Here is an 11,275-nt window from a genome sequence, read left to right on the forward strand (position 1 = left end):
TAACAGTGAGCATGCACCCGTACATCGGCCTCGTGTCAGTGTCAGCGGCGTCGCCCCTGACGCACACTACAGAGATGGGCGGATCAAATCGAATAGTACTGCGCCACCCACTGCACACCCGGCTGAACACGCCTCCTCGCCTCCATCAAACCCCTCCGTTTAACCCGCATGCAAACCGAGAAACCTACTTCGGCCCGCGGGAGGAAATTTGCCGGTTGCCGTTGGAGAATAATAGAGTCACATCCAATCCATTTGAGTTAATTGCGTGTATGATTCTCCCTCTATAAAAAGTTAATTGCATCCTTAATCTTGTATTCTAAGTACTCTGTGGGTTCCACTGTCAGTACAGTGTACATGATTTGCAGGCTGGCTACAGATTCATACAGAAAGTTAGAAAGAAACAAATCCATCCTTAATCTTGTATTCTAAGTACTCTGTGGGTTCCACTCCCAGTACAGTAGCGAAAGAAGTATATATTTAAAAAATATAAAAAGCTACAATTTAGGACAGAATTAGAACTCAGGCCATCGCGCTGCAAGCATCTGGCCCGGACCAGTACACTAGGTGTTCGTTGCGGACGATGCAAGAGATAAACCTTTATACCAATGAGCCTGTCCGTTGCAACGGATCCAAAGTAGAATAATACATATTCACAAATTCGAAAGAAAACAGTTTAGTTTTGATATACATACCACTAAAAATATCTTATGTTTCACTCCAAATATATTCTTTGGGCTGTTTTGATGAGGTAAGGGAGGAATGTGGTTGTTTTCAAGATACTAAGGGGTTTTGTGTAAACTGGAGCAGAGAAGTGGGAATTGTTACAAAAGGCTACAACTTACATCACAGCTGTTAGATGCAGATCTAATGCTCAGAAATGGCGGATGGCAGACACACCATCATAACCAACTGAGTCTTTTTATAGGAGTATAAGTAATATAGGATTAGGAGTAGAGAAAAAACCGAGTTGGTGATAATGGTGTGCCTGCCATCTTATAGTATTGACCGTCCGATCTAAATCTGACGAATAGAAAGCAAACTATGACAATTTTACAAAAGATAACCACACCTCTCTCCACATTTGCAGATAAGGCCCTGCCTCGTTCATCCTTATCTCCCACAACCTCATTGCTGAGCAATTAAAAAAGAAAGTCTCTGGAACAATCTGGCATGGTGGCCGCTGCCGACGCCATCCATCCCCAGGCCTCCGCCCAGTCCGACCACCAGTCACCACCACGCCCCACTCCTCCTCACCTTATCTATCATCTTTCTCGAGATATCATTTTTTCGATGAAATGGTCGAGATACCATTTTTTCCGATAAAATTCTCGAGATATCATTAGTTTTTACACATGGGATTACTCCTGCATGGGTCAATCACAACAGGTGTTTTGTAAAAAAAAATGTATCTTGATGTTCCGTGCAATGCACGTGCATCTTGCTAGTTTTTTTGCATATAATTCCAAACACCCCGTAGGCATGGTCTTTGACCATTTTACAACTATGTTAGTATCATTGTTAGTGGTCAGCCGGTGCAAGTTATAGCCCCGGGTGTTTTAACCTTTTTTCGGTAATGATATCTGGCGATTGTTCACCACGAGCTCAATCATGGCGAATCCCACGTAACCGTCAAATTTCCATCCGACGGTGGCCTGTTTTTAAGCCATAGTATTTGACAAAACCGCCACCCTTACACACGTACTGTAACTGCGTCGCGGGCGTTTGCAACTGCGATGTCTGCCAGCGAACGTTTGCTGGGGATTGGAGTTAGCACCGATGGCGGTTCGTAGTTGTTCCGCGCTCGGGCATTGAAGTTTGTAACTATTTTAGACTAGTACAATGCATGTGCGTTGCCACGGGCTTTTGAAATATTTTGCTGGAATTACGTAAGCATAATGCATGTTAAATTTCATATATAAAGAAAGATAGCAGGGCACAATCGAGTAATAATTTAAATCCACTTCACTTGCAATGTAAATCGATAACAAAAAGTCAATTTGGCCATGCATACATAGAAAACGATCTAACTAAAAATCGGTTACAAATTAAGATCTATTTAATGCACGTAAGAAATTCTCGCACAATATCAGAAATGTTGTATTTATCTTCATTGGCACAATATTTGAGCAAGTATAATAAAAACGTCTTCCTCAACTCGTACCCATCATGCACAAGCAATATATGCAATTAGCATGAATCCTTCAGGTTGAAGGTCTTAATATGTGTAACAGGGAATACTCACTATACAAACCAGAAACTAATTCTTTACCATTCCACCAGATCATAACAAAAAAATAGCCAAAAAAATCTCTGCAATTTGCTAAATTAATATTATCTTGAATATATAGTGATAATACAAATAAAATGTATTAGTATGGTCATGATGCATGTTAGTTCCAAGGGAGTGCCTTTGCGATTAACTAACAAGAAATTTATGTTTTAGTTGAACTCGCTTGTCGCTGGTCTTCCTCCAATTTTTTGTGTTCTCTCTTCACTCGTCGATCCAATCACCTCCACTACACCCCACTTGAGAGCATCGACATCCTGGCACCCAAAACCGTCCCTATACGCAGGGTCGAATGGACCGGTCACTAACAGCTATGATGACTGAACCTCCGCCTAGTTGTTAGCGCAATGTGCGTATGCTTCAGAGATAGCAATTTCGAAGGCAACATGAATGTGCTTTCACCTCTGAAAGAACTACAGAATATGCTCACTTACCTATGTGCACTTCCTAAATCATGCGGAAAAAAATTATTTCTATCGGCAATATAAAAAACTTAATATTAGGTCAAATTGAATAATACAGCAGAATTGCCATTTCAGACTTTTCATCCATCACTGAATACAAAATGAAGGGACAATGTCCACTAACCATGCAAATATGTTGACCATGGGATATTTAGGCTGGCATATATGGGAAATCAAAGCTACAAAATGACTCGGTATGAGATTAAAAAATACTGTAAAAGTGATAAAAACAAATCCGCAGCAACTCACGACCCTATGAACTCGTATTCTCAGGGAGCAAGCGAGGGACAAGGGTGACAACTGCCTCCCCATCCAGTGCCTAGTGATTCTGTCGGCACCACATTCATCCTGAGCCCACCAGTACCGCTCGTGTGTTGTAGAGAAACTATGAATTGAAATTATCATCGAAAGCATGAAAATGATAATGTTCCTCTCCTCTCCCCTCCCTCATGTGAAATACCCAATTCATGGTTGCCTCACTACATTCAGTGTAGCTCGGATGTGCAATGTTCTCCTCCAACGCTTAACAAATTCATCATAGCTCACAACTAGACGGGCCTTGCGGGTTGATGAAAAAAAATCCAAACCTAAACAGAAACAGAAACAACAAATTGAGGACAACTTACAAGGTAAAAGCGAGGAAGCACACACCTATATGCTTAAACAGAATATAAGATGCAACTACACTATATAATTTGGGAAATGCTTACCATCACCCAGCGGATCGCAGTGGCCGCGTCCGCCACCTTCCCTGTGTGACACGTGTCCAATTGAGGGCAAGCATACCATCCTTCGTCGAACACGCTTCTGCAACAAGTGCTATGTTTCTGAAACAGACGCGGTGTTGCAATGGACTATGACAGTTTATGTTTTGCAACAAAATCTCTGTTGCGGAAATTTTTCTGCAACAAGACCTTAGTTGCAAAAATTGCAAAACAAACTCACGTAAAAGATAAAAAATTGCGACAAAACAGCTGCTGCAACAAGACTCGTGTTGCAAAAATAAAATAATTTTGCAACAAAGTCTGTGTTGCAATGGTGAAGACACATTCAGCCGCTTCATGCAACACGTCATTTTGGCTAGCGACCCGGCTGATCTGTTAAAAAGATCAGCCGGCGGACGCGTAGCACGCCCCATATAATTCACTCATTAAAGGAGGCATCATTCCCTATTCAAGTCTTAGATGTAATTTAGATTGGACAATAATAATGCAGCCTGCACATAGAATTTAAACAATATGCACTAAGAAGTTTCGAAAATTCAATATCTGTCATACCACTATATAGTCATATTATCTTCATCGTTGGTCCTCATAGGGATTTGCCATCAAAAGGGTATAATGAGCCGTATTGATATAGGGTGGGCGCTTTATGTACAGTGTTTCTGACATGGAACAGTCATCATTTATTGTTGGACCCATGCTGGTACTCTATGGTCTCGCTGTTTACCACTTTTCATGGACCGGCTTCCACACGTTCTTGGTCCGGCTCCCAGGCGTACGATGGAAGCCAAGGCAGGCGGGACTGGGATCCAGTGACTGCATTCACAGCAACATGTGCCCAGTTCAGCCATCCAAACATTGGCGCAAGTGAAAACAACCCCCACTTTTCTTTTTGACATGAAAACTGCCCAACACTTGACGCCCAGGCATTCAGCGCAACAGAACATAAAGGCGAGACTCGGCCATTAGACATACAAACAGAAGTTTTTGTTCTAGTCATTAAAGAGTACAAACAGCATTTATATATTCAGTACTACCGAATTTGATACATTAAAATCCAGACTTAGCAGTCCTTAACACATCAAAAAATAGCAGTCCTATATGTTGTACCAAATCATCAATATTTAGGCCCCGTTCGGCAATGCGCTGGCTCGTTGAAATCCGCGGATCTGCGGAGCATCGTTTCGCCCGCTCCAAGACTTTTCACTGCAGCTCCGTCTGCTCCCGGAGCGGAGCAGTGGAGCGGATGGACACCGAACGGGGCCTTACACTCAGAAAATCCATTCATCACAAGAAATTCAGAAGCACTTAGTTAGAATTCAGTACCACTTGTCATTGACATATCAGAAGCACTTAGTTAAAATTCAGTACCACTTGTCATTGAAATTCAGAAGCACTGAACATTCATATTCTGGCCAAGTGCTACTATTGATCTCGTTGCTAAACAATACAAGATAAGCACGGATGTGAAAAAAGGAAAGCATTGGAAACTCTCTAAATTGGAATGCATGCTGCCATCAGTACATATACATGATTGGTCTTTATGTGGAAACATGAGCAGAGAAGATACTTCAGTTATTTGAAATCGATGCGAGTCAGGGATACTGTTTAAAGTAGGATATGCCAAATAAATGAAAGGATGTTGTAGATATGCACTTTTATAAAGACTAAGACAAGCTATCAGGTAGTACATTTAGAGCGTCGACCCTCCCTGCCCGCCGGCATGGTTCGCCATCACAGGCATCACCTTCCCGTCCAGCTCGCACTCACCGGCTGCCTCTCCCGCGACCCGCTACACAACTACGGGGCTCCTGCTTCCATGAAAACGCAATATAATTTATATTCACCAAGAAGCAACAGAAGTAAGGTCACTACATTAAATCCTAGTATGATGAACCATTTATGCTGAGATACATACGGAGCAACACATAGGTTAAAGTTAAATCTAGCAATATAGTACACTTGGCACCGGGTAAACCCCAGATTAAACAATGTGGTAGATAGTTGTTTACCTGAATGCTGACAGAAGTATACCAAGTAACAAAGCTAGTTACTGGCAAAGCTCAATGCCTCCAAACCAAAGTTTAACTCCTAATACGAAATGTCTCCGAATCAAGCTAGTTGTGGCCAAACTTTGGAACCTAAAAAAATGGAGTGGAAAACAAAATTAGGAAATGCAAGAGAAAGAAAGTAACATAGGATAAAATTACCTCATTGCTCCAAACATATACAGTACTGCTAAGAAATCTCCTTATTAGTTCTTTTTATAGAATTAGCCCATTGATGAGATAAAGATACTAAATATAGTTATTTCTTACAACAATCTCTGGAAGATTAGTATTACACCAAATGTTGCCAAGAAACATATACACCAGGAGAAGTGGTTCTGTTTTAGAGAACTAACTGAACAAAGAGACTTTAACTAATAAAGTAGCACATAATCCGTGATGTAATTCATAGCAGTACAGGTCCTTTGATGCTATTTGCATCAAGAAAGTGGTAAAAGAGCAGCACCTGAGTTCAATTCTTACCACACGAACACGAATTACCTGAAGTCTGCCAATCAAGTTGAGTATAAAGATAGCAAATGAAGAAATTAGTTGCTGTCTGCCCGACTCAGGTTTGCAGCATACAAATAGATATACACAGACCATGAATGTACTATAACTTTAGAAGAATATATACATTAATCTTCCATATTGTAGGAAAAACAAATTTGGAGCACAAAGTAGAGAGAAACACTTGCAACACACGTGCAGGATATAAGACCACATATAACTGTGCAGCACACAGAGATCGGATGGTGCACCATGGGCTGCAGCAAGCGAGAAGAATTTCCTGGGAATGTTTCGGTGGTTCTCGCGAGGGGGTGCATGAAGGGTTGCTGAGAAGATGCCATTATTTAAAGCATTATTTGTAGTAGCAATCCATAACTGTGCAGATATATTTCCATTGATTTGATAAAACGATAAAAGAAAACCATGGCCACACACTTGTGCCACCTTGGCTCTACCCTATTAGTGAAATACAAGATGACATATTTTTAAACTTAATTATTATCAGATCAACAAAGAAAAAACGAAAAGTAATTTACTACTCCCTCCATCCCAAAATAAGAGTCGTTGAAACTCATCATGCGACGGAGGGAGTACTGTAGTTTAGCACATTTCTCTTTCACAAGTATAGCAGTTGAATAATGCGCAGCAATCTGAAATCCTTCACTTACAAAGAAAGAGGGAAGACATAATACAGGCTTGTTAGCTCACCCATACACAGATGAGTCAGTGATGAAGTGGATTGCCAAAAAGAACATAGGGGAAATAATCATATCCATGAGTGGCATACTCAGCTCCACCCTTTCTCATCATATCTTTGGTCACTATATTTGCTAGCACCACACCAAATGTATGAAATTCCTCACGTTGAATACCGATAAACAAAAGGAGAAATAGGAGGTTATGTCAGCGACCAATCGAAATCATCGAAACTTCAGCACATCAGTACAATGTGTTGTAGATATTTGATTAATGGATGCAGTCAACTTACGCATATTTCTTCATCTTCGAATTCAAGGGTGCAGGTGCTGGATGGATTCTGAGGTGCGCCTCTATGGTCAATGCAAGCTGCGGAGAAAGAAAAGTTGAGATGTGATATCTTCAGACCAAGAACTACAGTTACAGGTTCAGATTTGCTTCAAATCATTTAGGCGCAACCAAGAATACCGAGATTAAACGTTCGCTTGTAGCCCTTGATGAATCTCAGGATCTTCTAATCGAAGCCGGGGTTCCAGATCAGGGACCCATACCCGAAGACCCGCACCACCATCTTGCTGTTGTTTCCCCTGCAGACAACAACAAACTGAGCGCACAAGAAGCCATTCCCCTTCCTCGAACAATCATGTCAACATCGCCCCCAAATCAAAAGCCCCAAAACAGTTCAACAAAAACCCCCAAAAAAGGTACGGGTAGGGGTACGTGGATTCGGTTACCTGGCACACCAGAAAGAATGCCGCGGATGGGTCGGCGGCGCGTGGGGAGGAACATGATGGGGATTTGGCTCCTCTTACCTCACCCGCGTCTCCTCTCCTCCGCCTGCAGTCTTCTCTCGTCGGATGGATAGATAGGGGTTTCTGGTCGGAGAGGGGGGAAAAGAAGATGGTGGCCTTCTCTCATCTCCTCCGCCACGGTCTCCTCTCCCCGGTTCACGCCCACGCCCATCGGCTCCCTTGCGGCGCTTGTCCTTGCTGCCCGCGCCGCAGCCGCGGCCACGCCCTGCCAAGAGGATACAACAATAAGAAGCCAGGGGGTGAATCATTATCTTTTAGCATGGACACCATGATGTTTCAGCGTCTTGTCATTGCATTGAATAGGAAAGAACCTTCTTAGCAAAGGTGCATCACTATTACCTTCGGCGGAGCGAATATTGCCACTGAACAACCCTCGTGGTGCAAGATAGAAATATTATTATAAGGTAAGCTAGTTCAAGTGATCATGAATAGCAAGGGAAATGGCGTGTTTTATCACTGCTGTTATATAGTTGAAATCTCAGTGCACATCACATATATATTTTCTAGCAATACCAAGTTTGATCTCAAATAGAACATATCCACATTACCCTCAGGATAACTGAACAACAATACCTGACAGTGGGTCACCCAGTTGAATCCATCCATCTTGGCACCAAAATTGAAAGTTCCAGGTAGCTCCAGCTTGCCAAATAAAAACTGAATGATTATGATTTATGCACCTAGGTGATATCCCTCTGCAGATCATGATGGTTATACTGTACCTGTGGCCAACTTTGCTAGCCACATCACAGAAATTAACACCTAAAGGGTTGAAGCACAAAATATTCAGTACTTACTATGAGTAAAGGAAAATCATAATAAATTATATCTATGGACTTGCAAAGACAGTCAAGAGCAACGGCTGATGTGAAAGCTTACACTGGGTGTATATACGACTCATCTTTTTCCACCAAATTGTCAGTGATAGCACAAACATTTGTAATTTGGAACTAACTCGACAGAAAGATAGGATGCAAATATATGTCCTCATGCATGAAACATATTGTTACAGCTGCAAAAATCATGTCATGGAATTGAAGCTACCATTAATCACGTTAGTGCAAGAGGCCACAAACATGCTACCTAGATACACCCTTTGGATCACCCTGGTAGCAGCCAAGCCCTCTGCCGTTCCGCCAGAAGGAGATGAGATTCTTCTATCTTTTCTGCTTCTGGAAAAAACATAAGAGGCCTACAGATCAAACCATCATATTTATGACCACTTCAGTTCCAATAATTTATTGATTCTCTTAAAATTAAATGATGTCTCGTCATCTTGTGTTTGCTTAAATATATAATTAATAGCCAGGGATTAGAGGCCGGATGTATGAAAAAAAAATTAAAGCTTGGCTGCTAGTCATTACCAGTTGCATGGACAGCAGTGGACAGAAAGCTAGATAAGCAGGATGCCTCTTTGCTTACTCGTGCATCAATGAACCGTTGAAGAAGTGAAATCTATCCACATACCCAGGTCGCAAGCTTACTTGTGCATCAATGAACCCTTGAAGAAGTGAAATCTATCCACATACCCAGGTCGCTTTGCAAGCTTACTTGTGCATCAATAAACCGTTGAAGAAATCAAATATATACACATACCCAGGTCAATGGCAGGAGCCTAGAGAGGCCATCTAGTACTGTCACCAAGGGGAGATCACTTCTTGTCGAGATCGATTGAGCCTCTTCTCGAGCTCCCGGGTCCCGATGTGTCCTGTCTTCCTCAATCTCACTACACCATTCCTCTCCCCTCGCGGCATCCTCTCTGCTGCATAAATCATATATTGCATTTGCAGCAATATAAATGCCATTCTCAGTACTCCATAGCTTACAGTAGTAAAATATCTAGTTGATTCTCTACGGTTCATTTACTTGAGAACTGCTGACAGATTTTGTTCTACATGCAAATTGAATACTAGAGAGTAGCTAAAATCGAAAGAAGAGAAGGAACAAGGATGTACACGCCTGCTGGAAAGTACCTAAAACTGAAAGAAGAAAAGGAGCAAGGATGTACGCACATGTTCCCTAAGCACTTGATGTTAGGATCCCTCTTCCCCAAGCTCGCACCTGCACCGTCTTCTCCCTACCTCTCCTCCTCCCTGAATCTTCCTCTTTCTCTCTTTTCTACCAGGGAAAACTAAAGCCCCGCCATGGCTTGGAGCTCTCCCTGCCAGCCATGGAGACCCGCCTCTACCTGCAAGGAATTCATGCCACCGCACCAGATCCCTCCGTCTCACGCGCCCGTCCGTCGTCGCTCAGGTCCGGCGAGCTCCTACCTAGGTTGCTGGATCCCTCGCTCCGGATTCCTCGTCGTCACCGGCGACCCCCGCCTGGATACCTCGCTCGGCGAGCCCCGCCTTGCCGCCCGCCTTCAGATCAACCAGATCCATGGAGAAGGCCGGGGTGAGCTCCTCCATGTAACCGGCAGCGTCGGTTGTGGCCACGGCCAGATCCGTGGAGAACGGCGACGGGAGGTCGGGGAGGAAGAAGAACGGCGACGGTGGAGGTCTCCCTTTGTCGATCTAGGAGGATATCGATGGAGATTGAGGGTTGGCGACAGCGATGGAGAGGAGGGCATCGGTGGTGGCCATGGCCGAATCATGGAGGAGGGGAGGCGATGGTGACGTCTTGAGGAGGAAGACGGAGAGGGCAACGGCGTCGTCGTGAGGTGGATAGCCAGATCGGGGATTGGGGTGCGGCGGCGGGTGCGGCTGGAGGCGGGGAGACGAGGGGTAGCTAGGGTTCGAGGGAGGGACGGAGCCACGTTCGTGCGGGCAAGTCAATCGAGGGCACGAGGGTGCGAGCGTCTGGCTAATTTTCGTAGGTTTATTTTCGTAGATTTTTTCAGAGCGAGTTTTTTTATCAACCGGAGGGTTTAGCACTGTACATCGTGGGAGCATACCGTTTTTTCTTTCCTGGTTCGAGGGCGGAGGGGGGAATCAATGGGATGCGCGAGGTGGGATTGAGGACGAAAAAAAACCGTTCCTGGTGGGACGAAAATTGACCGGCGGAGACTACCAACTGCTCCATTAGGAGTAGAGATTAGAATATACTAATCCTCCGGTGCTAGTAGTAGAGCAAAGTCCTACTCCACTACTACTCTACTCAAGCAAGTTAGGGCATAGTAGTAGGTACTGTAGGGAGTACCAGTACAGTGATCACTCAAGCAAGTTGTCTAGCATCAATATGACCCTACGCTGCTGGTATGTGTCTCGTAAGTCAAGCGGCGTGCTGTAGTCATCATCACCTGTCCACTTCCCACAGCACATATTCGCTTCTCCATCCTTGTCTGCACATAATCGTCCAATCTTCCATCCCTCCTAAGGCGCCTCCCCCCTCTCCCGAAACCCGAGCACTAAAATGGCAGAACCGAGCAGCGTCCGCTGAAAGAGTGGCTGGAATTCGCTCCCCACAGAGGTAATCAAGCTCATTTTTTCGCGTGTGGACAATCTCAGTACCATGCCGCTCGCCGCGTGCTCGTCGGGGTTGTACCGTTACTCAAAGCCCTCAGACCGGAGCTTTTTAAGCCAGCTCCCTACTTGTTGATGCCGCCTGATCTTCAGAAACGGCATGTCACGCAACATAATGATCGTAGGGTGGCGAGTATCAACCCTCTTGACTGCGAGCCGATCCCCGTCACCCTCAACTACATTAACGGTATGTACTGGGTCGGTATGAACACGTCTTGGATGGTGCTCGTCGACGGTAGCGTCAGCTGGATGCTCGTGGAGGTCTACACCCG

General features: G+C 44.1%; 2 long non-coding RNA genes across 10 annotated transcripts; both read right to left on the bottom strand.

Annotated features, from left to right (window-relative positions):
• Positions 1-2,948: 2,948 nt before the first annotated feature.
• Positions 2,949-3,813, bottom strand: LOC120963906 (uncharacterized). The gene is made up of 2 exons (XR_005755595.1): positions 3,462-3,813; positions 2,949-3,338 (listed from the first exon to the last, which is right to left on the bottom strand). It is a non-coding gene; the product is annotated as an uncharacterized lncRNA (long non-coding RNA).
• A 1,127-nt stretch (positions 3,814-4,940) lies between these two features.
• LOC109753960 (uncharacterized) lies at positions 4,941-10,331 on the bottom strand. Of its 9 annotated transcripts, none has more exons than XR_002230592.4 (8): positions 9,552-10,320; positions 8,904-9,298; positions 8,623-8,711; positions 8,113-8,301; positions 7,462-7,744; positions 7,196-7,314; positions 5,486-7,096; positions 4,941-5,284 (listed from the first exon to the last, which is right to left on the bottom strand). It is a non-coding gene; the product is annotated as an uncharacterized lncRNA (long non-coding RNA). The 9 variants fall into 9 exon arrangements; XR_002230593.4 differs by having other exon boundaries at positions 9,136-9,298; positions 9,552-10,318; XR_005756811.3 differs by having other exon boundaries at positions 5,486-5,614; positions 6,740-7,096; positions 8,113-9,298; positions 9,552-10,331.
• Between the last annotated feature and the right edge of the window lie 944 nt (positions 10,332-11,275).

This window comes from Aegilops tauschii, chromosome 5, assembly GCF_002575655.3.
Source record: "Aegilops tauschii subsp. strangulata cultivar AL8/78 chromosome 5, Aet v6.0, whole genome shotgun sequence".
NCBI classification, from domain to species: Eukaryota; Viridiplantae; Streptophyta; class Magnoliopsida; order Poales; family Poaceae; genus Aegilops; species Aegilops tauschii.